General features: G+C 37.2%; 1 long non-coding RNA gene across 1 annotated transcript; it reads right to left on the bottom strand.

The window, feature by feature from the left end:
- Positions 1 to 490: 490 nt before the first annotated feature.
- LOC109500957 lies at positions 491 to 26,938 on the bottom strand. The gene is made up of 3 exons (XR_002158859.3): positions 26,505 to 26,938; positions 1,123 to 1,208; positions 491 to 1,019 (listed from the first exon to the last, which is right to left on the bottom strand). It is a non-coding gene; the product is annotated as an uncharacterized LOC109500957 (long non-coding RNA).
- Positions 26,939 to 27,367: the final 429 nt, after the last annotated feature.

The raw sequence follows: 27,367 nt of genomic DNA, 5'->3' as shown, positions 1-27,367 counted from the left end.
CAGCAGGATGTACTCAAAGAGCCTCTGCCACTGAAATAGTTGAACCCAATCATTTATCCTCCTTATGTCACTGTACTCAAGATTCATAGTCCCAGAGTGAGAATCTGCTGAGATTAGCTTGGGTCATATGTCTGCCCTTCAGGTAGAGAAAAGTAGGGAACTTTGATGTACAGTCCCCCCAAGAACAGGCAACTGAAGAGAGGTAATCTCCTAAAAGAATATCAGGAACTGATACAAAAGAAAAACGGATGCCGGGCAGTGTAAAACAAATAAAATACAAGTATTTGCTTCAATTAAAAAAAAAAAATCTTGGGGCACCTGGGTGGCTCAGTTGTTTAAGCGTCCGACTTCAGCTCAGGTCATGATCTCACGGTTCGTGGGTTCAAGCCCCACGTCAGGCTCTGTGCTGACAGCTCAGAGCCTGGAGCCTGTTTCAGATTCTGTGTCTCCCTCTCTCTCTGACCCTCCCCTGTTCATGCTCTGTGTCTGTCTCAAAAATAAATAAACATTAGAAAAAAAAATTTTTTTTAAATCTTGACATAAGAATTGTAATGCAGAAACAACCGAGGACTTCTGTTACAAATACCTATCAAGATAGAATAGGGCAAACCACGTTAATGGCTAATTTTATATGTTAACTTGACTGGACCATGAAATGCCCAGACATCTGGTCAAGCATTACTCTGGGTGTGTCTGTTTCTGATTGAAATTAAACTTTGAATCCTTGGACTGAGTACATTGTATTGCCTTCCTAATGTGAGTGGCCCTCATCTAGTCAATGAGGGCCTGATTGGAACAAAAAGGCTGACCCTCCCGTGATTAAGAGGGAATTTCTCTTACCTTGAGCTCAGACCGGTTTTTTTTCCTGCCTCCAGACTTGAACTGAAACATCAGCTTTTTCTGGGTCTCAAGGCTGCCAGCATTTAAACTAGAACTCACACTTTGGCCCCTTTAGGTCACCAGCTTGAAGACTGCAGGTCTTGGGATTCGGCAGACTCCATAATTGTGTGAGCCAATTCCTTATAATAAACAAACAAACAATTGATTCTGTTTCTCTGGAGAACCATGACTAATACACTCACCTCCTTAAAGTAGAAATATAGACGTACATGTTTGCCTCACCTGTTGTATTTAGAGTAGCTTGCCATGTTCTGTGGTCATTTAATTCATGCTATGTATCATTTGTCCTTCTGCAGTGGGCACTGAACCTGAAATCAGAAAACTAATTTTAAGTACTAGTTTTGCAAAAATTTAATCTTGCAAGGACTTCTCACCTTCAGTTTTCCCATCTGCCAGATTTGGATAATGATATCTATAAAGCATGATGGCTTTGAAGATTAAGTGACATATTTTTTTTAATGTTTTATTTATTTTTGAGAGAGAGAGACAGAGTACGAGTGGGGGAAGGGCAGAGAGAGAGGGAGACACAGAATCCGAAGCAGGCTCCAGGCTCTGAGCTGTCAGCACAGAGCCCGGCATGGGGCTTGAACTCGTGAACTGCGAGACCATGACCTGAGCTGAAGTCGGAGGCTTAACCAACTGAGCCACCCAGGTACCCCAAATAAATAACATAATTAAAGGGAAAGTGTTCTGCTGATCCTGGTAAACAGTAGGTGTTTAATGTTTACAATATATAATATGGAATATAAATCAGGGCAGGGTCCATGCTGTCTACTTTTTTGTCTACATTCCCCAAAGAGTTAGGCATAGTAGATACTTGATAAATGTCTGTGAGAAAAAATGAAATATATAGATAAAAACTCTTTCTTTGGTTTCTAAAATTATACGCATGGCTATGTGCATGGAATGAAGTGTGAATGTATAGAGTCAACTGAATAATATCAACCACTAACACATGGCATGTGATCTCAGCACAAAAATGAGCAATTGGTGAGTGACACTATAGACCAAATGGACCTAACAGACATATACAGAACATTCTATCCAAAAAACAGCAGAATACACATTTTTCTTAAGTGTGCATGGAACATTTTCAGGATAGACCATATGTTAGGCCACAAAACAGATCTTAGCAAATTCAAGAAGGCTGAAATCATACCAAGCATCTTTTCTGACCTTGGGGCATAAAACTAGACATCAATAACAAGAGGAAAACTGGAGAACTCACAAATACATGGAAATTAAACAACACCTTCCTAAACAACCAATGGATCAAAGAAAAGCTTGAAGGGAAAATAAAGTTTCTTGAGACAAATGAAAATGGAAACACAACATACCAGAACATGTAAAATGTAACAAAAGCAGTTCTAAGAGGGAAGTTTAGAGCAATAAATGCCTACATTAAGAAACAAGCAATACCCCAAATAAACAACCTAACTCTACACCTTAAGGAAGTAGGAAAAGTTGGGCACTTTGGGAAGGAGCCCAAAGTTAGCAGAAGAAAGGAAATAACATAGATTAGAACAGAAATAAATAAAAATAGAGAACAGAAAAATAACAAAAAACATTAACCAAAGTGTCTGACTCTTAATTTCAGCTCAGGTCATGATCTCACAGTTCATGAGTTGAGCCCTGCATTGGCCTCCTCACTGACAGTGCGAAGCCTGCTTGGGATTCTGTCTCTCCCTCTTTCCCTTCCCTTCCCCTGCTTCTCTCTCTCTCTCTCTCTCTCTCTCTCTCTCTCTCTCTCTCTCTCTCTTTCTCCCTCTTTCTCTCAAAATAAATAAATAAACTTAAAAGAAAAAAGATTAACTAAACTAAGAGTTGGTTCTTTGAACAGATAAACAAACTTGACAAGCCCTTAGTTAAACTAACCAAGGAAAAAAGAGAAGGGACCCAAGTCAACAAAATTATAATGAAAGGAGAAACAACTGATACCATAGAAATCCAAAAGATTATAAGAGGCTATAAACAATTATGCACGAACAAACTGGATAAGCTAGAAGAAATGGAAAAATTCTTAGAAATGTACAATTTAGCAGAGCTTAACCAGTAAGAAATAGAAAACCTGAGCAGACCAATAACTAGTAAAGAGATTTAATCAGTAATCAAAAATCTCCCAATGGAGAAAAAAAAGCCCAGGACCAGATGGCTTCACTGGTAATTTTAACAAGCATTTAAAGAAGAATTAATGCTAATTCTTCTCAAGACTCTTCAAAAAAACTGAAAAGGGAAAAACACTCCCCAATCAAAAACAAGCATTATCCTGATACCCAAAACAGAAAAGGATACTACTAGAAAAGAAAACTACAGGCCATATCCCTGATGAATATAGATGCAAAAATTCTCAATAAAATACCAGCAAATGGATTTCAGTGGCACATTAAATGGATCATTCACCACAACCAAATGGGACTTATCCTTGAGATGCAAAGATGGTTCAACATTTGTGAATCAATCAATGTGATACATCACATTAATAGAATAAAAAAAAACATATGAACATCTCAGTTGGTGTAGAAAAAACATTTGACAAAATTCAACATCCATTCATGATAAAACTTCTTAACAAATTAGGCATAAAAGGAATATATCTCAACATAATAAAGGCCATATATGACAGCTAACTAACATCATGCTCAGTGGTGAAAGTTTGAAAGCTTTTCTTCTAATATCAGGAACAAGGCAATATTTACACAACATGTATCTGATGAGATTAACATCCAAAATATAAAAAGAATTCATACAGCTCAATAGAAAAAATAATAATGTAATTAAAAAATGGGCTAAGGACTTGAATCAATATTTATCCAAAAGACATATACAAAAGGACAACAGGTACATGAAAGGATGCTCAATATCACTAATCATTAGGAAAATGTAAATTAAAACCACAATGAAATATCACCTCCTGCCTGTTAGAATGGTCATCATTAAAAAGACAAGAGATAACAAAAAGCTGGCATAGATGTAGAGAAAAGAGGACCTTTGTGCACTGTTGGTGGGATTATAAATTGGTACACCTCTATGGAAAACAGTATGGAAGATCCTCAAAAAATTAAAACTTAACTATCGTATCATCCAGCAATTCCATTTCTGAGAATATATGCAAAGTCAATGAAAACACTAACTCAAAAAGATATATGCACCCCTATGTTCATAGCAGCATTATTTACAACAGTTAAGACATGGAAACAACTTAAGTGTCCATTGATGGACAATGGATGAATGGATACACAATGGAATATTATTCAGCCATAAAAAAATACAAGGAAACCCTACCATTTGCAACAAAATGGATAGACCTTGAAGGTATTATGCTAAATGAAATAAGTCATAAAGAGAAAGACAAATACTGTATGATCTTACTACTGTGTAGAATCTAAAAAACAAACTAATTAAAACCAGTCCAAAGAAAAAGAGATCAGACATACAGATACTGGATGCAAAGGGTCATGCCAGGGAAATTGGAGGAAGGTGTTCAAAAGGTACAAATTTCCAGCTTTAAGATACATAAATACCAAGGATTTAAGGTACAACATGTTGACTATAGCTAACACTGCTGTATGATATATAGGAAAAGTAAGAGAGTAAATACTAAGAGTTCTCATCACAGGGAGAAATTTCTTATTCTTTTTTTTTTTCTTTCTCTTCTTTTTTATTGTATCTATATAAGATGGATGTTAGCTGGATTTCACAATTTATGTAAATTTCACAATATGTATACATCAAGCCATCATGCTGTATGCCTTAAGCTTATATAGTGTTGTATGTCAATTATTTCTCAATAAAATTGGAGGGGAAAAAATGAGCAATTTTGTAAGACAACTGCAGTCTTCTAGGAAGAGGAATTCAACATCCTGCTAATAAAAGTGTCATCTTCAAGATAAATGACCAGGCCAATGCGATGGGGGGATGTGTGTTATGAGAGATTTTCTATCATCTTCAAGACAAAACAAAATTGAAGTCAATACTGATGATATCTTAAGGGTTATTGGCATAACTCTAGTGAGCATGCCTTATTTTTACTATCATCACTATGGATCACTTCTCAATGTAAAATAATCTGCTGACAATTGGGAAAAGTAATATTTATATCTCATATCTCAGGATTTTAAGGGTCAACTATTCTAGTTTAATCTCTTCTTTAACTATTAACTTGAATTGTGCTCATATAACCTGAAAATAAACGTTTTGTCATGTCACATAACAGATCTGATGGAATCATTTGGTTATTTTGGCCTTGTGAGGACATAGCCACAGAGAAAGATGCAAAGTAGTAACTCCTGATTCTGATAGCTTGATATATATATATTTGTATGGCTAGTAAACCTAACGGCAGTTAAAATAAAAAATCTCCATAGAGTCACCAAATATAAGTATATAAATTCTTTAAGATTATCTAGTCCTTTCATTTTAAGAAAACTGAAATCCAGAAAGAATATGAAGATTTCCAATTTGTACAGGACTAGTTTTGAACATGATCCAGATTATCTGATTCATTCTTTTTTTTTTTAATTTTTTTTTAATGTTTATTTATTTTTGAAACAGAGACAGAGCATGAATGGGGGAGGGGCAGAGAGAGAGGGAGACACAGAATTGGAAGCAGGCTCCAGGCTCTGAGCCATCAGCCCAGAGCCTGACGCGGGGCTCGAACTCACGGACCGCGAGATCGTGACCTGAGCTGAAGTCGGACGCTTAACCGACTGAGCCACCCAGGTGCCCCATCTGATTCATTCTTTAATTCATTCTTTCATAAAATACTAATTAAGTATCACCTTGTGCCAGGCATTGTTTAAAAACTGAAGACAGATTGAAAAGGACATCATTCTCATGAAACGTGTATTTTAGAAGAGACAATCAAACAATAAAAAAATAAATAAATAAACAAATAAGAGAGTCCGAGATAATGAAAAGTGCTATAAAGATAACAATTTGGGATAATGTATCTGAGTGTGATGTGGATGCCTCTTCAAAGGGAGTTGTCAGCAAAGAACTCCCCAAGAAAGTGACATTTGAACCAAATCAAAGATCACCAAAACCAGTTTTATGAAGACTTGGATAAAGGATATTCAAGACAGAGCCACAGAGAGTGCAAGGTCCTTGGAATGGCATACACTTGACAGGTTTGAGAGAGAGAGAAAGCCAATGTGGTTGGAACATATGGATGAGGAAGTAAGTGAAATGAGACTGAGGTATTTACAGCTGATGAGAAATTGGGACTTGATTTGCAATGCAAAGGATACCCCCAGTCCAGTGCTCTCACATTGCAGTGTCCCCCAGTATCGTGAAGCTGAACATTTTCTGGCAACAAATAACTCTACTTCTGGAAAAATAACTAAAAAGCAGGTTTGGCTCCTTTGCTAAAGAATTTCATTTATCTGTAACATGAGGCTGTGCAGTAAGCCAAATGATTCCACAAAACAGATTCCCTTGGATGGCCCAATCCATTTAATCTACCAAAGGGGTGCCATTTGTTTCCCTTGGGCTGATGCAGAGTTGTATGTCCAAGTTGGACATTATGTAGTCGTCTGGGAAGCAAAAGCCCAGCGAGTGAGTAATGACGAATGGCTTGCCTCTGAGGAGTACACTTCCTCAATGAATCTGTATCGGCAGTGCTGGGCCTTCCAGCTTCTTCTCCAAAATAGGGGCCAAGTCCACAGGCTCCTTAGAGACAAGAGTAATTTTTGCTCATATTTTTTTTTCCTGCCTGAGAAACAGAGAAAGACAGCTCTGGTTTAAATCAAGCCCCCAATCCAAGGCGTGCCTCCATCCTATAATGGAAGCTAAATGAAACAAGTGAAGGTTGTTTTGACTTACACCCAACAGAGTTAGAAATTCATTCAGGCATTCAGTGAGCAATTGAGGCAGGTGGTGATCACGGGAGTGGCCAAGTTAAGGTCTATCTCAGGTCATCCCATTTTCCTCAGCTGGTAAATCTTTGTTACAGCAAATAGGATCCATTTATATGTCAGATTTTCTACCAGACTACCATCCAGTTTAATTCCTCCACAACATCAATTCCATCTCTAGAGGAGGATCTATTTTGTAAACCTCTACCCCATCTATCTCTGCTGAGCAAGAGAGAGAGGAAAAGACTGGGAAATCAGAAGTAGGTATCTTGGTCTTGGGTCAACTTGATGTGAGAATATAGACCTTCCCTTGTGCAGCCACGTTTATCCTGCAAAACTTTATTTTCATTCTCATAATGTCTTAGAAGTAAATCAGACCCTGACTAAAAATAGTGATAATTTCAGGAAAGTAACTATAAAACCATATTCCATAGGAAAGAATAACAATGACAACAGGGTATCATTAATTAAGCACTTAATAAGAACCAACCACCATATTATGAGTGCATTAGCTACATTTTCTTACTTATTCTTCAGCAATACCCTGTGTACTGGGTAGCCCGGAAAGTGGTAAAGTGGAATCCCAGTCTTTGTAACTGCAATGCTATACTCTTAACCAAAATTGGAAAATATGTTAGTTGTGAGGTTTTTATTTGAAATGAAAATTAATTCTATTAAGAGTAGATGAATTAGAAATGCTGAGTATTCATCTCTGTTTTATTCCCCTCTCTCAGGGGTCAGCAAACTATGAGCAAATCTGCAGACACACCTGCTGATCTAATAACATAAATTAAATTTTATTGGAATGCAGCCTTCCCCATTTGTTTATATATTGTCTATGTCTGTTTTTATGCTACAACAGCAGAGTCGAGTGGTTTCAATGAAAGACCGTCTGGCCTACAAAGTCTGAAATATTTGTTATCTGACACTTTACAGCAAATGTCTGTTGACCCCTGCCCATTATCTCCAATAATCCTCTTCTAACAAAGATTTAGCTTAACTATAATAAGTCCTGGGATATCTTTCTCACAAACAAATTACTATACAAGATGGATATTTTGCATGATGTAGCAGATGCTGTTGGTGCTCTGGCAAGACTCCATTTATCTCCTAACTGTTCTGAGTTTGGTTCCTAGCAGCTCACAGATGTATCCTTCTAGTGAGAGTTGCTTGCAGGAGCCTGACTGGAGCCATTCCCCTAGAATCCTTGCAAGGTTAGACCTTCCTTCCAGGGTAGCCCATCGCCAATGACTGACTGTTATGGGATATAAACCACTAGCTCCCCTGCTTCAAGCTGGGACAATCATGTGCACCATGGTCCATAGCTCCCTGTGGGATCGGGCTAAGGTTGGACTTCAGTGGAATCCACATCTTTGCAGAGCTTCCCTCCCTACCCCTCCTGTGTTCTCACTCTTTTCAGGTTTGGCCTGCAGCATTCTCTCGCTAAATCCCTTGCAGGAGAATTCTCTTTGTAGACTTTGTGTCTTAATGACCTGCTTAAGACATATGGCAAATCTACACAAGTATTCACTGTGTCTATATATAATGCAAAGGAAATGTGTGAAAATGTGGTCTGCATTATGTGATGACGTAATGAACTTGGGAAGCTGGTGGAAAGGTGGAAAAATTTTTCTTTTACCCTCTTATTTTGGTGACAGGATGTGCAGATTAAACTGAAAAATAAAGAAATTAACTAGAGAAAGGGGTTTTTGTATGCACATGAGAGCCAATGAAAGAAGTAGCTGGCTCCTTAAATGGTTGAAGTTAGAGGGTTATATACCTAATTTAAATAAAGGAAGTGGGATAGAAAAGACTTTTTTGAAAAAAACAAATAATTTTCTTCAGGAAAGATAAATGGGTTTTTATTTATTTTTTTTTTATTTTTTTTTCAACGTTTATTTTTGGGACAGAGAGAGACAGAGCATGAATGGGGGAGGGGCAGAGAGAGAGGGAGACACAGAATCAGAAACAGGCTCCAGGCTCTGAGCCATCAGCCCAGAGCCTGACGCGGGGCTCGAACTCACGGACCGCGAGATCGTGACCTGGCTGAAGTCGGACGCCCAACCGACTGCGCCACCCAGGCGCCCCGGTAAATGGGTTTTTAGAAGAAAAATCAAGAAATAAAAACATTTGTGATGTTTGTCTATACAAACATGAGTGGACTTTCTGTCTCCTTCAGGGCCATAAAACTCCCCTAGGGAAGGGAATTTGGGTAGGTTTTTTTTTGTTTTGTTTTGTTTTGTTTTGTTTTGTTTTGTTTTGTTTTGTTTTTCCTGAGGAAGATCTCTCCTGAAAAAGGAATTTATGGTAGTCTTATTTCCCAGAAGTTGCTGCTTCAAAGAAACTCCAAGAAGGTTTCTTTTTGTACCTGTTGATTCTCAATTGTCTTCATCTCAAAAGAATCCTTATGCCAAAGTGTCATAATCTAATCTCTTTCCATATCAACTCTGGGGTTCCAGCAGAATCTCATTGGGAAAGAAGAAATGGAAGCAAGGAGGAGGGGCCACCTAGTGTTATTCTACTGTAAGTTGGGGTAGTCCTCTGTGCAGATGACTCATCTAAAGGAACCCCCATTTTCTTCCTTTCCCCACTAGTAGTATTGACCATCACTCTTAAGACAGCCCATCTTCTGTCTCAAGCCTTAGTGTCTACAGATGCCAAAAAAAGATTGAGAACTTTCCATCATGATGACTCCATTGACTGCTACTGCAAGATTTATCAGCCTTCGCCCCAGTCAGCAGAGGACTCTGAGAAAGTAGCAAATGACAACTGAAAATAAAAGCAATGGTCCATTTAAAAATGTATTTTGTATCTGGTTCCTAGCCTGACATGTTCCTTGCCATGTGAACCTCAGAAGCTTACTGGGGTGAGAAAAATAAGAACAGCTTTCTTCTTTAAAACAGGGCACAATTGTCACATACTTTTTAGCTACATTGTGTTGTATTTCTGAGGTTTTAAAAAAAGAACCTTCTTGGAATACCCTCTCTCCTGCACAGGTCATCCTCCCTCACACACACAGCACCCTGTGAGATACTGTATTCTGTTCTGGGCACACTCACATACCCCAGGATAGACAGCCCATTGAAATGTCTGTTAACAAATGCCCTGAGGCATTCTCTTTAGCTGAACAATTAAGAAAAATTTCTAAGAGACTGAACCATGTGTGACCTAAATTGGCTTTAAAAATGCTATTCAGAGCAGAGGGAGCAGCATTTGCAGCATAATGCCCTTCCACCTTGACATTAATTATGCACCGTGGTGTTCAGAGAGCAACTCTGAGCCAGGAATATAAGTGTTTGTAAAGTAAACATGTCAAGCAAGGCAGAACATTGTAAAAAGAAGAAAATATTAAATCCAATGCTGTTATGATCCGTTTCCCTACTCTTTTTTTCTTCACAAATCTTCTACATTCACCCAACAAAGAGATGGCATTTCCCTCTTCAAAGAGAGGTAAGGTGACTCAACAATACTTATAGTTTGGATTTCTTGAAAGAGAAAAAGAGAAAAGAAGGTGCTTTTTTCCACTTTGTGATTGAAAATAAAAGGGGCTTGCTGATTTAAAGAGCTGCACAGCCCTAGGGAACCTGTAGAAAGCATTCTCCATAGGAACAATTCTGTTTCTAGACAGCCATATGAACTGTAATTTCATTCCCCTTTCTGCATTATCAAGGACATTTGCATGACAGCAGGGTCCTAGCAGTTCCTGAGTTTACCTATTCCTAATCCTTACTTCTTCATTTACTGTCATTAGCCCTTGTGGGTGGCATCTTTGTCAATTGTTATAAATAAAATCCCAATGCCACAAAAGATTCTAGCTTTACCAAGAAGCTTAATGGGAATATTCCACTGTTTATAAGGAACAATCCTCAGATAGTATCCAAAATATTCAGAAGATTCCAGTGGCTTTCAAAATAAGTTTTAGCCAACTAAAGATTTAGCTTCAAGTAAGTCTTATGAGAAAGCTCAATTTAAAACACAGGCACACACACACACACACACACACACACACACACACACCCCCAGATAAAAGTGGAGAATCCCTAGTTCCCTGTTTGAGCTGGGTACCACCCCTTGTACACACACACCCCATGTTAGCTGTGTGGGTAACTACAAAGAACTCTCAAGGCACCTGCCAACCTCAGTTTAGAAATCAATAATTTAATCCACTCACAATATATAGTTGTCTTCTGGATGAAGTATTTATACTCACTGACAATAGGCCTATTAAAACCATTTCCTTTAAAACCATTCTACAGAAAAGCCTCTCTGTCTAACAGAATTTCATTCACTAGAAGACAGGTGAAATACATTTTTCTGGGAAATACTATCTTTACTTCTTTAGACATATCCTTTGACAAACCATCTCTGCCAGGAATATCAAGTTGATAGAAACTGTGAACACATTAGAAAATCACAATATTAAAGAAAAGGGAAAAAAATCAAGGAAGAACTTATTTCTGGTAAAACACAAAATTCCTGAAGCAGTCAAAACTCTCTATGGGTCACAAATATTTAAATTTTCTTTGAGAAGGAAATTAACAAGCACTTAAGAGATGTGAAAGATAAATCGAAGATACAGAGTAACTGAAAAGGGTAATTCTATGAGGTCAAGTGTACAGTGTCTAGGGTACAGAAGATAATCTCTCAGTGATAGATAGACCAGTACATGAGAAAGAAACAAAGGGAATGTGATTATGTTTAGCTAAGAAAGGAATAATGTAGAAATTGGATATACGTTTGAAATTCCATTAAGTTAAAAAAAAAAAGTAGACTTGTTTTGTGTTTCCCCAAGAGCAAAATGAGTAAAGTTTACAAGAAATGAGATTTTACACAAACATAAGAAAAGGCCTTCAAACTAGAGTTGATAAAACAGACTAACTTGGGAGGTAATAAGCTTCTTATAGTAGAGGCATAAAAGTATAGAGAACTGGGATTCTTGAATGGGATTTGGTGCTTGGTAGACAAGACCTTAAAAGCCCTTACCAGTGCTTGATATATGCATTCTGTTTTCACTACATATGTTAAAAGATAAACAAGCATATTGAAATTTTAAGAGTTTATTTCAGCAAAAGTTGACTCAAATTAGCACCAAACAGGAAGTGGTTAGAAGCACTCCACACACAGGAGCTGGGGCAAACTTTTATAGAAAAAGGGTAGAAGCAAAGTAAGGAAATTATTGATTGGCTTAAAGCCTAGTTGGCTGTTTGTGACTGGTTGTTTTTAGGTTTTGATTTGGTAAATTTGTGTTTAGGCTTAGAGTTTGCTTTGCTTACATAGGTACCATAGCATTAGGGCCATCTCAGTTTCATGACTAAGTCATGAACATGACTGAGTCAATTTCATGACTTGTTTAATTAAACAAGTACCAGCAGAAGTCAAAACACATTCTATAAAAAAGTCATTATTAAAACGTCCACGAACCACCAAGAGTGCTTGAGGTCTTCATCATGAAAGTTGCAAATAACATACAATTGGATGGGGTAAAATCCACATGTAACCTAAAAAAAGGAAAAAGTTAGGAGCATCTTTGGAAACTGTGATGTCACCTCCCAAATGATTGGGAATTGGATTGTTCCCTCAGCATTTAAACCCTCCATATCTGATCACACAGTACATCTTGGAAACAAGAGTAGTCATCATATACATCACTTGTTTAAACATAAATATGTGACTGAAGTTGTTTTCAAACTGAAAACCCTACATAATAGGGGACACATACACAGACACACAAACACACACACACAAAGAAAAATAGACTTAAATCACAGAAACTCAGAATTTGTTTTGGGCCTTCTTTTCTACCATCTTTGGTCTAAAACTCTGTATGATCTGTATTTGTTTAACATCAATTTGAGCCCCCTTTCCCTACCCTTTGTGTTAAAAAAACAATAACAAACAAACATACACAAAACCTCATTCTCTGAATATACCTCTCTTTTATTCAAACTTCAATTCCCAAGTGAAATATATCTTCCTCAGACAGACCATTCTCAGACAGACCCCAATTTAAAGAAGCACCCCTTCATTTATCATTTATTTGTTCTTCTTCTTTGCCTAAATAATTGATTTATTTTTTTAATGTCTAAACCTGAACTAGATTAAAAGTTCCACATTTGTTTAGTTCATCATTGTAAATTCAAGACCAAAACCACAGGAGTCTCAATAAATATTAGGAAATATAATGAACAAATTTATAAGTATAGGAGAAACTTGTTTCTGAGGTTGATTATGGAAAGTCTCTTTTTAAGCTTTTCAAGATGCACACACATTTATTTTCAAGTACATTTTAAAATTTTTAGTTATGATTCTCTTCATTTTTAAAAATTCCATTTTAAATCAATAATTAATTGAAAAACTGTTATACAATGATGTTATACTAGGTAATGCATGGTATATTAGTAAATGTTCCAGATAGTACATACTCAAAAACTTCCCTCTATTTGGATGTATAACATATACTCAAACAAACTTTACTCTCTGTAAAGTTAGGCATTAAATGATATTCTAGAGATAGGAAGCCTGAAACCATGATTCCAAGGGATAGGAGAGAGATGAAGGACAGGCCACATATTTCTAAGTCTTCAATTTTTTTGTTTTGTTTTGTTTTTTAATCTCTGTGAAAAAATATACATATACACACACACACACACACACACACATATACATACACACATGTGCATATATGTATGCATGTATATGTACATATATATGATAAGTATGTGAAAGACTAATGTAAGGTAGTACACAGAAACACTACATAAACATTATAAAATAATTGGATATTATATGTAACTTTCAATGGATCTATATTCTTTAACATTAAACCTATTTAAACAAATTTTCAAAAAAGTTTATAAACCTCAAGATATATTTTAGTTTCTTTACTAATTGTTATCTGCCACGTTTATTATCTTCACTGTTTTAACCAGTATTTGATATTCAAAAGAGAAAAAAGACTCCACTACAGGAAGAACCCCTAAGAAGTCACCTGAAGTGGATGTCAGATGAAATTTTCCAGAGGACACAGAGACTGAGATTTGGTTAAGAATAACTCCAGAGAAGAGGCAGAGGGGATGGCATTCTAGGCAGAAAGAACAGCATTGCTGGAGTGAGGAAGTGAGAAAGAAAGAGTATGCCTTCTTCCAGAAACTGGCAGAAATTCGGTATGGCTGGAGTGTAGTAGATTTGGGGTTGGTAAAGAGCAGAAGTGACAAGTGATAAAACAAGAGAGATAGGTAAGAGCCAAATCCTGAAAACTCATTTAAACCCAAGTTCAAAGTTTGGAGGACTTTAGCAAAAAAAGAGTTGCTTTTAAATATGTCATGAGCAGTAATGGAGCCTGGTTGTTTTGTTTGGTTTTTATTTTTATTTTATTTTATTTTATTTTATTTTATTTTATTTTATTTGCTGCTTTTTGTCAAGAAAATTCTCTTCATAATTAGCTTGTGATGTTTAATAAATTTTTTAAATTCAAAAGCAAAAATAGCAAAATGTTATGATTTACTAAAACCTGAATAGTGTTTTTAATACTATTCTTTATACTTTTGTATTATGTTTAAAATTTGCATAATAAAAACTTAAGGGCAGCACAGGCTGATGCCTAAATCAATCCAATAAATAAGGTTCTCCACTTTCTGCTTTTAAAATTCCAGTATTGTTACTGTGAGGAAAGTCATCATTAAGTCCAGACAATGGCCCTCACTTTAACTCTTAGAAAGCAGAATGTTTATAAGATAAGGACTGCCTTTCAAAGCACAGTTGACATGATGATAGGTTCTTTTGCTTATAGCAATTCATAACATTTGCTAATGTATATTAGTAGGAAAGAGACATACAAAAATCATAGGAAGGTAATTTGACCCCCCAACAATAAACTCGGAGTGCATTGATGCCTATTGAACATCTCTGTTACAAAAACATCTACCTATTGATATTGCTGATTCATTTCCACTTACTGACTGAAGTCCTGGACTTCTGTGGCCAACATAAGAGGTCTAAAGACTACCATGTACCAGCCTTTCATTCTGATTACAGTCTCAGGTTTCTGAATATGTATGGTAATGTAGAGCCAGTGTTTTTCCATTATACATTGTTTCTGGACTTCTAAGCTCTTTGGGACTTCTAAGTGCAAGCTAAAGGTACAATAAGGTAAGGATCATGCCTGGGGTGAGGGAGCTTGTCCAAGAAGCATGAGCCAGACTTATCACTTAAGGTGGCTCCCTCCCTTCCCCACTAGCCAATTTAGGTCAGGTCTGTGCTCCAAACTATGAAGATTAGATCTCCTTTTTTAAAAAAGCAGTATCATAGACTTCACAGTATTTAGCAATCAAGTTATCCAAATGCTTAACAGTCCTCAAATCACCCATATTATTCCAAGATTATCTGAACCAACAAAAATGACATAAAATTAAAGAATTACTATGGTCAGGCAGTTGGGAATGGCTCTGTAAGATTCTCCACAGTGCCTTCACTTCCTCAAAAATGGCACTTTACAGTGCCATGTTTCCTATCCCTATAATATCACTTACTGCACAATTTTGTAGAGAATTATTTGTGTTCCTACTTCTCTTGCTAGACCATGAACTCATTCCATGGAGAGACTGACTAAGGATTATCCATCTTCCAAAATCCAACAAATAATATATTTTCTGTAAAAAAAAGTAGAAGCTCAGAAAATGTTAACCAGCCTCCATTGGCTTGGAATCATCTCTTTTCCAGAAGAATTGGGCTTTGTGGATACCATTGCTGAGTCAGACATTGGCAAGAACCATTTTATACCCTATTGGCATGTGGTTCTCTCCCCATTTCAAAGGTGTTTCTTTCAAAATAAATCTGCAGAAAGCATAGCTCAGGTGTTGACAGCCAGCTGGATGTATCCATTTTCATGAGTTGCAGAACTTCCAATGTGGTTAAGGGTGTGAGTTGAAATTAATACAAACATCTTTTTTCCCAGTGTCCCTAGCGCTGAGAGAGAAGAAATCTTAAAATTAAGGTTTCAACATTTGGTGAAAACATAATGAATTTATAATATTCCAAAAGAAACAGGTTTGTCTAAATCATTTTGCCAATGGTCACAGAAATATACGCTATATCAACTTATTTAAAACAGAAACAGAAATTTAAGAGCTCCTTTAAAAACATAAGAATTGAGGGACTGTACTTTCTGTTATTCTTCTAATCATCTACCTTCAAAACCACAATGAACTTTCCTCATTAGTTCTGCTTTTGTGAAGAAATATAGCTGCCTGAGGTAAGAGCAGCAATTAAACTTTCAGAAGTAGTATGCTAGGTTTACATGCATTCACTTTAATTTAGTTTTTTTCCCCTTTTTCTTTTCATGCGTGTTAGTTGCCATTGTGTCCTCCACCCCTCACTATAAAAATAATAATCAAAAATACCTTAAAATGTAATAGGTTGAAGGTTTATGACACCCAGTGCCAAGGGTATGTCAATAATGTCAAATATGGAATGCAAGGTATTCTAGAAAATTCTGATTGCCAAGTGGCCCGAGTGTCCTCCTGCTAATGGGAAAATAAGAAGATCTGGTTGGTGATATTTGCCATGACTTTAATGAGAGATGGAGAGGAGGAAGTAAAGGAAACCAAGTCACATAAAAACCCTCAAAGGTTCTGAGAGTCAGAAGAATGAGATTGAATCTACAGCAGAGAAGAACTACTCCAAAAAAGTAACCTCCAAGAAATGAAGGAAGAAGAGGAAAATTCCAGAAATCCTTCTAAACATATGCAAACACCATTCTCTACAAAATCTAGAGCATGAATTGTGATTTAGAAATGATTTTGGTTTATTTTTTCCTAGTTATAAAAGAAATAACCTTTGTGAAAAATATGATAAAATATTTAAAGATTAACTATCACTTATTATTCCAATCCCCAGAGAAAACTTTCGTGAACATCGTGTTGTACTTCCTTCCAGATGTAGATATTTATGCATGTTCCATAACATTGAGATGACATTAAATATATAATTTTTGTGTTTTACATTTACTTACATTTTCCGGTGTCATTAAAAACTCTTCTAATACATTATGTGGATGTACAATTGTGTACCCAAAGATTAGTTCAATATTTGTTGAATATTTTTGTTATTTCCAATGATTCAACTATTTTTTAAAAAAATCATTGGGAATTCATAATCACCAAAACCTGGAAGCAAGAAGATGTCCTTTAATAGGTGAATAGATAAATTGTGGTATATCCATATAGTGTAATACTGTTCAGCAATAAAAGGAACGAGCTATCAAGCCACTGAAAAGAGATGGATAAATCTCAAATACACATTGCTAAGTGAAAGAAGTCAGTCTTAAATGGTGACATACTGTGTGTTTCCAGCTATATGACACTCTGCAAGAAGCAAAACTATACAGATGATAAACAGTTGCTTTGGGAATGGGAAAAGGGTTCAATAGGTGAAGCACAAGGAAATTTCTAAAGCAATAAAACTATTCTGATACTGTAATTGTTAATAGACACTATGCATTTGTCAAACCCATAGGATTTTACAGCAAAAAGCGTAAACCTTAAGATATGGAATAACTGAAATAATTTTTTTAATACTGATCTAGGAGTTCAGGGATCGTATGATGGGATATAGACTGTAGCAAAATGATCTGACTGTGCTACAAATGTATGAAACAACTTCATTGACAGGGATGGGGAAACCATTCTAACCTAAATAACTTTGGAATGTGTGGATTCCCTAAGACTAAAGGCAAAAGGAACTATACATAAGTTGTGCATTCTTGTTGATAAAATTGTTTCCATGATGGTATAATTGACAATTCTGAAACTACAAGTATAACTGGATTTGAAGAATTAAGTAAATGGATGGTGGATGGTAAGAACTGAGTTCTCCCTATTCTAGTGGGAGGTTACAGAGAAGCAATGGTGGAGGCTAAAGTGATCCATGTAGTCAAGGATTAGAGTTGGGATGAACCCATGTTTAGCTTAATAAAAATACAGATGGTTACATTTAGAAATGGTTATAGGTCTGTATATATACATGGGTTAGTGTACACGCATATATTTTTTCGCTTTGTCAGCTGAAGGAGCCCAGAAGGAACAAGCCCAGGTCTTGTTTTCTAATATTACTCTTCAATAAAAAGAACAAAGCCTCCTTGGAAGAATTGTTGACCTTAGGACCGAGAGCAAAAAAATATACAAGGAGAGTATGAAGACTTCAGTAGTGGTAGAAACTAAGGAGGTGCTCAAAAAACCACAATGATGGGTTATGTCAAAGGGACACAGGAGCCAACTAAAAAATCTTCAAAAGATGGAATAATCTGAGCAAGAAAATAATGAAGAATTAGACTATAGCCAAAAGTACAAAATAAATATCTATTAATTCATACTATATACATAAATAAATGATTAAATGAATAAGTTAATGGAGGAAAAAAGGCAATCTTCCCATGGAGAAAAATTCCAAATTATGTAAATACTCTGGTCTTAAAGTTGGTACATAATTTCCTGCTCCTTAATTGTAAGCTGCTTGTAGTGGCTTTCTTTCAAAGAGTACAGAATGGGAAGGGGGTAAAAGTAACTTCACAGTGGCGAAACCTGACAAACACAACCTCTGCCAGGTAGTCAAGATAACAGCAACAGTGATAAGTCATGTTGATAGTATGTACCCTTGATAACATGTGATGAGAATGGACTGTGTGGTTTTCCTCCCCAAACCCATAACCCCAGACTAATCATTAGAAAAACATCAGACAGTTTCTAATATGGGGGCATCCTACAAAACACATGCCCAGTACTCCTCAAAACTCTCAAGGTCATCAAAAACAAAGTTAAGTCTGAGAAACCCACAGCTTAGAACCTAAAAAGACATGACAATAAAATGTAATACAATATCCTGGATAAGACCCTGGAATAGAAAAAAGGTTATTTAATAAAAACAAAATCAGGAAATTATTCTGAATAAAGTATGCATTTTAATTAATAATAGTGTATCAATATTGGTTCATTCATTATGACAAATGTATCATAGTAACGTAAGATGTTCACGATGGGGAAACTGGATGTAGTATATATGGAAACTGCATTACTTTTGCAATTTTTCTATAAATCTAAAACTCTTCTAAATCAAAAAGGTTATTTTTAAAACCTTTAGGAGTAATATTTTGGCTACAAAGTGTTGTCTATATTTCTGATTATTTTATGAGAAATGTAATCACTGATTAAAAACAAATAATATTTTAAAGGACCATAATGCCAACTACTTACCATTAACTTTGCACTAATTTACAATGTCAGTGACAGTGTTTGAGAGTCTATTCCTCTGTAGGAGCCCTGAATTAAAGTGACTTAGATCTTGAATCTTCTTCACAGAAACTGACTATGTAAACATACTAGCTCTTTTCAAACTGAAACAAAATTAAGTCAGAACAAGACAGTGGGTAAGTGTTCGAGGTAGAGTGTGGGTATGTGTGTGTGTGTGTTGTGTTTGTGCATGTGTGTGTGTGTGTCTGTTATCCTCCACTTGCTGTGTGCCTTTGAGCCAGATACTTAGACGCTCTAAGTCTCAATCTTTCTCATCTGTAAAATGGTGATAATGGTCAAATGTTCTACCATTGGGTTTAGAGGAAAACTAAATGAATAATACATACAAATCAATTAGTACATATGTCAAGCGTGGTAGTTCTGGAGAGATGATGGTGAACAGGACACAATCCCTCCACATCGGAGCTCACATTCTAACAGCAGAATGAGAGAAATGTGAAGGAAATTGCAATATTACGTGGTAAGTGTGAGAACAGGCTAAGGTCAGGCTGCAGTAGAAGCATATGGCATGATCAAGAAAGCCTTCTCAAGGAAAGGGGCAGCTAAGCCCGAATCCGAAGAATTTAGAAGATTTAGCCCAGTGATATGCTGGAGCAGGCAGGCACCCACTTGCAAGGACCAATTATGTACATTGTGTGCATACATCTCTTCCATTCCCTGTTCAAGGAACACATTGGTAGCTTGAAATCTGCCATGGTAAAAGAATTTGCACCCTGGAAATTGTCAAATGCTGCAGATCAGGGCTCTCCCTCCTCCTCATTTACCTGCACAACAACCACATTTGAAGGAGGAAATGAAGAGGGAGGCAGGAGGCATGATACATTTGGGAAACTAAAAGACATTCAGTCTAACTAGAGTGTGAAGGGGGCATGAAGATAGATAAGTGGGGACCAGATCATGGTGGTAAGCCAAATGAAGGTGTTGAGAATTTACCCTGAGAGCAATGGGGAGCCTCTGAAGGGTATGGAGCAGAGGATGGGACTTAGATTCCATGTTAGAGAGATTCCTTCTGGCTTCAGAAGATAGAGTAAAACTGAAACTGATAGGGTGTGCAATTACCATTAACTTATATGGAACAATTTTTGAGCATTCCCAGACCAAAAAAATAATCTCTCTTAGGCTTTTCTGATACCTTAGGACACATCTCGTTACCAGATACACAAAATAAGTCGAGATAAAGCACAGATGCTCACAGACACAGTTCAAAGTGATGGCGGCTTGATGCTGAGATGCTGATGTAGTTCCCTGGAAGGAGCCGGGCGGGGGCCCCTCTGCCTGCTGGAGGGGCGCGCTGCCTCTATCACAGCTCACTGCAGAACAAATGCTGAATGCTATTTTCACTCTTTGCCTTTTTTCATAAAAGCAAAAATCCTCTTCGGGTTTCTTTCAGTTGGTGAAAACAAGCACTAATGTAGGTCTTTTGTAAAAGCGAAGTGGCATAACGATGAACTTTCAAACAGTAGCTGATACCTGTTGTTAGTTTTCTTCTGGCAAAGAAAGGACAATGCTCACTTCCGGCTGATGGCACAATTGGAGCAAAGAAATAGCGACAAGAAAGTGCATAGTATTTACAAGAAACTGTGAGTAACGTAGTTAGCCTTGGATAGAGAGGGATGGAAGGAAAGTTCTAAAACATAAGCCCAAAAAGTTGGGTGGCAACCAGATCATAGAAGCCCTTGAACTTGAAATCAGTGGTGTCCAAAGTGCAGTGAAACCCCTTGAGAAAGTGAAAAATAATCCACAGGGGCATGAAAAAATATATTATAACTTTATTTGTATTTATTCTCTTTCCTTTAAAATACATATTTCTGTATATATGTATAGTAATATATACTAATATACTTGGTAAATGCAAGTATTTCATAAATAAATACATAAACCTATATGCATGGGACGTGTAGTCAAAAGTTTTTATTGGTAAGGGCACATAATCAAAAATTTAGAAACACTGCTATAGACAACGGGGAACTATGGATGTTTTCAATGCTGTGACTCAGTCTGTCAGAGGAAGACGGCCATGGCAGCGGGGTGAAGAAGGGGTGATTACAGGTGGGAAATTTGAGACAGCTGGACCAGTTGTTGGAAGACAGGCTCAAATCCTGGCTTTGCCAGACAACAATTATGGGATCTTACTTAAGTCACACAACTCTGCCAATTTTCAATTTCTCCAGGTGCAAATGGGAACAATAAAAACAGAATTTTACGAGAATGAAGTGACATAAATATGTGGAAACACCCAGCCCAGTGATGAATTAAGTAGATGTTTCAGGAACGTCCAGTGAAATTGATTCTGATGTTCTAATATACATTAGGAAGTAGTAGCAAATGACCAGTTACGAGATGCTGAGGGTCTAAGATTAAGGCACTGTGGGAGGGACTAGAAAGTTGGAATTGACGTAGTTTGGATGAAGAATCAATCACTGAACAGGTGTGGGAATGGGGGTGGGGTGGGGAATAAAAGCTGATTTGGCTCTGGGTTTTCTTGCATGGATGCACAGGAAGATGGACATTCTACTTATGATGGTAGAATACAGGAAAAGAAGCAGGTGGAAGTCACAGTGTTAGTTGGAAGCATGTTGAGTCAGAGGTACCAGCAACACATCTACTTCAAGTTTACCGGGCTCGTAAATTTAGACCAAGAATTCAGAGGGGAGATGTGGGTGGTGTCTGGAAAGAAGCTTTTCTGTGGGTCACAAGGCAACTAGCTGAGCTTTAGAGCCAGACTGCAAGTTATCCAAAAATGGTGCTGTGCGCTATTCCCAGACAGTTAACTTTCTTCTTGTGGCCAAAAAATCATGTGTTAGGAGTCTCCCTAAATTCTAGGCAATTCCAACCCCATTTCTAGTGTTTTGTAGAAACAGCCTTACATACACAGACACGGACAGGGGGCTTTGTTTACCCGTGTGGAGTCCATCAGGACCTGATAGTGAGCTACAACCTTTTATCCAATCTCCAGTCCTGGTCTTAGTCTTTAATTCGCATACAAAATCACTCTTGGTAGTTTCTTAGATCCCTTACTGTAAGATTTTGATTCAGCAGGAATTTGCATTTTAAACAAGCACTCAGATTACTTAATGTAGGCTCCCTGGAAAAGAGATTACTATCAGGATTTCCACTGTGTACATGAATTCCTTCTTCAGGCATGGAAGCAGTAATCAGCAGGTCAAACAGGTCAGCAGGAAATGCGAGTTCTATTGCCCATTTAGAAACTGTGGCATAGGGGGTTGAATAGCAGCCAGAAGAACTTTGCAAGAAAGTCATTAGGAATCATTGCAACTGATTTGAGTTCTCTTTGAGTAACCGTGACTGTGCCAGGGCAATGATTCTCTGGGGATCAGGAGGATTTTTGCCCCAACGGTTTTGTGGTAATAAACTATCCTGTTAGAGCTGTATTCATCCTTTGTCTATTTTATAGCATCCCAACACTGGGAAAATTGTAAAATAAACATTTATTTACAGCCCGATACTTCTTGTCCTTGTGTTTATTATAATGATTGTTGAGGACACTGGTCACTGTATCCTCTTTTTGAGGACCCTGGGGACAAATTTCTGTTCAGTCTTAGTATTAGGGATAGCTATGTTTTTCCTAGGAATGCTTTCTATCTTAACCTTCTATAAAATCCAAATTAACCAGTTGACCAGATTCCCTTTGGTGATTGCCTGCTATACCTCTTAGAATTAAATTACTTGAGGTCAAATGGAAGTTCCTTTATGGTATGAAAATACTTTCTATAATAAGATGAATATACTTTCTATAATAAGTATTATGTTCAGAATTTCTAAAGGATGTCACATATATCCTATTAGAACTTTATAAAAGTTATTCTCATTATTTTAACAGATAAAAAATTGAGACTCAGAGCAAGTAAATGATTTGTCTGAAATCACAGAACTAGTCATGGGAAAACTAGAATTTTCATACAAAAATTCTGACTTCAAATCCAGTTCTCTTTCTGTTTCCTCTACAAAAAAAAAGAAAAATCATTTTTACTATGCTTTTCAATTTATTAAACCATATATATACATATATGTATATATATATATATATACATATATGTATATATATGTCCACATATACAGGTATGTATAAAATTCTATTTCATCTGTACACTAATCCTGAAAAGAGCCACTTGTATTTTATCAAATGTTTCACAGATCTGAGACACAGAGCTTCCAGGACTTGCCCTAAGTTAATCAGCACAAGCCATGGCATTTGGACTCAAACCCCAAATTCATAAACTCAATTCTGAGTCTTCCCCTAAACTATTTCTAATCTGCAATCCACCATGCTTGGGGGTAAACTGATATTCCCGCTATCCGACCACTGTCACTACCAGGGAGAAGCTAAGAACTGAAATGCCAAAATTCTTCTAATTCAATAACTTTATATTTATTATAATAAAAAATAGTCATAAGATAGGAAACCATATGCACCTCTTACCATGTAATGGTGTACATGAATGTGCACTGAGCAGAAGTTAGGAAAAAGCAGATAATGCAGAGATTCTGAGAACATTAGGTAAAAAAGCAGTAGTACACCAGTGAGAACACAGAGCTGGGGGGCAGACAGGTTGACAACTGCATTACCCCCCCTTACAATCCTGCCCAAGGAGCGACTCAGAAATGAAGATATTCCACCATGCCCGTCCCTTTGTTTCTTTTCCTTGAAATGAGAAAATGGAAAAAAAAAAAAAAAAGTTAAACGTATGTGTCTCCAATGGTGTCAATTTGTCAAGAGCCTAAATTCCCATCTAAAGTGTTACTTTTCTTAAAATATCATCTGGAAAAGAAGAAAGTCGCTGAATAATTTCTCAGCTTTATACAAGAGCACACCCAAAATATGTGCCTGGGGATGGGCTTTCACTCCACCCCATCCTAGCTTATTGGAGCTGCAAGTCTTCTTTCCGAGCAGATTGTCCTGATAGGTCATTATCGATGGCACTGGGGTAAAAAGTGGACGAAGTGGAAATGCGAGCCTAATCTGCCAGGCGCAACAAAGATAAATACCCCAGCAGCACTGTCATATTTCACAGCACATAGTGTTGACTATAGATCTCCTGACATGACAAATTTTATGGCCAAATGTGGTGGCATTTTGCAACCTCGGGTCTACTAAGGATGGTTGGTCCTTCTCTGAGAGGGTCAATTTTGATAAATTGCCCTGTTGAACTCCCCATGAAATATGACATTTCAGGTTAGCCAGATTCTCTTTGATGTGCATATCCCAGTTAGCCTCAAGACATTTACTGGAGGAGTTTTTCTAGTTAGAAGGAGGAAATGAAACCACATATGCCCTTCTCATCTTTCTTATTATTTTGTCAGCCACGAAGAAGAAGGTAGTAGAAACTCATTCCTGGGACAATTGTGGACAGATTTCTTTCAGGAGGACACTGCCTGGGAGGAGAGAGAAAGATCACCTGTTCAATCTCCAGCATCTTTTAATTCCCCTGGCACAGAGTCACCACTCAGTTTTTCTTTTGGGTTGTCTTTCCTCATACAGAGGATCTTGAGTAGCCAATGGACTAATGCTATGTATTCCCCAAAAGAAACTGTCACTTATCCAGAGCAAGCAAGAATGATGTCTCTATTCACAGAATTACTTAAGTGCCTCACATAAGGAAAAAAAAAAAAGCTTAAAAGCTTGTGTGGGCCACCCCATTTCTCCAGCTTTTCAAAACTGGTTGATGAATGGTAGCGATAAGAAAAGTGCCTGGTACCTGCAGGCTAATGTCACCACAACCTGTCTCCAATTAATTCAGTCTTGCACACAAGGGCAGAAACTGTCATGGTTCCAGCTCTGTCACAAAATAATTGTGACCCTGGGCAAGTCACCAAAACTTCTCTAGGACTTTGATTTCTCCTCGGTAAAGCAAGTAAGTAAAGTATTACACTACATGATCTCCATATTTCCTTCCACAGCAAAGCTTTTAGAAGACAGTACAGCAAAGTTCCTAAGAGCATAGGCTCTGGAACAAGACCAAGTTCAAAACTTGGATCTTCCCCATAATAACTGAGTGTCCTTGAGCCACTTTAAAAAAAAAAATCTTTTTTAATGTTTAGTCTGAGACAGAGAGAGACAGACCATGAGAGGGGGAGGGACAGAGAGAGAGGGAGACACAGAATCCGAAGTAGGCTCCAGACTCTGAGCTGTCAGCACAGAGCCCGACGCGGGGCTCGAACTCACAAACCGTGAGATCATGACCTGAGCCGAAGTCGGTCGCTCAATCGACTGAGCCACCCAGGCGCCCCCATAGCAAATATTTTTGAGAGCCTATCCTATATCAGGCCCTGCAAAGGCTCTGTTGGGTCTAAATCAATGATGTGACATGTCAAAACGTTGTCTAAATTTAAACTCAGACAAAATTTCAATTATTATACTATGGTCAAGCCATAGAATGTTTATTTTTGTAAGCAATTACTTGCAGAAAATAATTCATTAAGTTACTAATTGTTTTCCCCCTTAGGACTTTGCCTTAGCCTATATACACATTTCTAGCTGTGGCTTCCTCATCTGAATACTAAAAGAGTTTGACTAGATAGCCTGAAAGTTCCTCTTCTTCTCTAATATTCTATGGAACAAAAGTAATCAGCTCCCTATGAACTAGAGCATAAGGAAAGAAGAACAGCCTGGAAATAAAATACTTTCAAAAATAATGACTAGAAGGATATGCACAAAATTGATTATTTCTGGGTGGTCAGCTAGCTTGTGGCTGAATTTTACTATTATCTTAAAATAATGTTCTCTGTTCCTCCTCTCTCTTTCCTGTTTGGTTGTACTGTTATTATATGGGCTGCCTAAAAGAGTACAATGTAACCAACTTTCCTGGAACACTAAGTCTGGAGAAGTTCTGAGAGGATATACTCCTCTCTCCCTCTTGATTGATGGGTCAATTGAGAAACAACTGGTGTATGGAAAAACCATAGACTTCAGAGTCCAAAGACTATATTTTAAGTCCCGTTTCCCCCCTTTGGCTTTATATTCCCCCCTTTGGCTTTATATTCAACTACGGGCAATTCACATATCCTCTCTAAAGTTCAGGTTTAGCATCTATAAAATGCAGACCTTCACAACTGGCAGGCATAACCCTAGGCTGACTGGCTATCTCTATCTATCCATGTAAGATAGCTATTGTTATGCCTTATTTTCCAGATGAGAAAGCAGAAGCTCACTGAGGTTAAAAAAGATCATATAGGTGAAAGTGTATTATAAATCCCAAAGTTCCATATGCATTTTGTTGTAATTATTATTACTGTTGGATCACCCCATCTAAATGCTAGAGTTTTATGCCTGGTTGATTACAATAACATACATAAAATAAACTTTGATTATGGGTAAACGTTTTCCTTCTCCTTGATTTGAGATATAGAGAAAAAAAAATCAAGAGGAGAGTGGCACTTGCCCTTTCTACTAAACTTTAAGCAGTAAAAGGAATGGTCTATGTCTACTTACCAGTGAGTATCTCTAGCATGTAGAATTGTGCCCAGCATATAGCAGGAGTTTAGTAAGTACAGGAAAAACTCTTCCAAACAGTGATGTGAGTTCAACTACTCACTCACATAAAATTCCTGATCACATTATTGCAAGATGAACAAGAAGGGCATGCAGTTTGCTAGCTGAGAAGTATGGGGTGCATAATCCAAATTCAGGTAGTCCCATGACTGTGGCTTGGTTTCACCTCATATTTATCTTCTCTGTCCTAAATATTTTGAAATATTGATTCTGGCTCTTTTATCTGCCTGAGATTTCCAGGATAGAAACAATTACAGACATACCCTTATGCCCCTCTGGCCCCAGTTCAGGTAAGAATGGGAGAACATTGGAAATATGAGGATCCAGGTACCACATTTACCCCCCAAACTGTCCCTCCTATTTCTTTACTTTAACTCACCTCCCTCCCTTCCAACACACCTCCTCCCCACTTCCCTTAGGTGATAAGAACCTTAATCAGGAGCTGGGCAGAGAACCAACATCAGTTACCAATCACAGTGTCTTACTGTGTTTTACTTTTGGTAAATTGAATTAACACATAGCCAGAAAGATAATTCAGATAAACGAAGGTATAGTTATGGCGTATTTAAGGAGATAAATGAAACTAGTATGTATTGGGGCAAAGAGTACCCCTAACAAGATTTGATTTTATTTTTTCTCAAAGCGAGAGAAAATGAGATCAGAGGAGAGGTTTAAGGAAAAAGAGAAACAGAAAGACATCCATACTAGCAATCAACCCAATTGTGGCTTTAAAGATCACATTTTGAGAAGAAAACAGTCTCATAGACAAAAATCCCCCAAACAGCAATTTTTTAAGTCTTCAG

The sequence above is a fragment of the Felis catus genome, chromosome B3 (assembly GCF_018350175.1).
Source record: "Felis catus isolate Fca126 chromosome B3, F.catus_Fca126_mat1.0, whole genome shotgun sequence".
Taxonomy (NCBI): domain Eukaryota; kingdom Metazoa; phylum Chordata; class Mammalia; order Carnivora; family Felidae; genus Felis; species Felis catus.
This window is presented reverse-complemented; position numbering and strand designations above follow the sequence as displayed.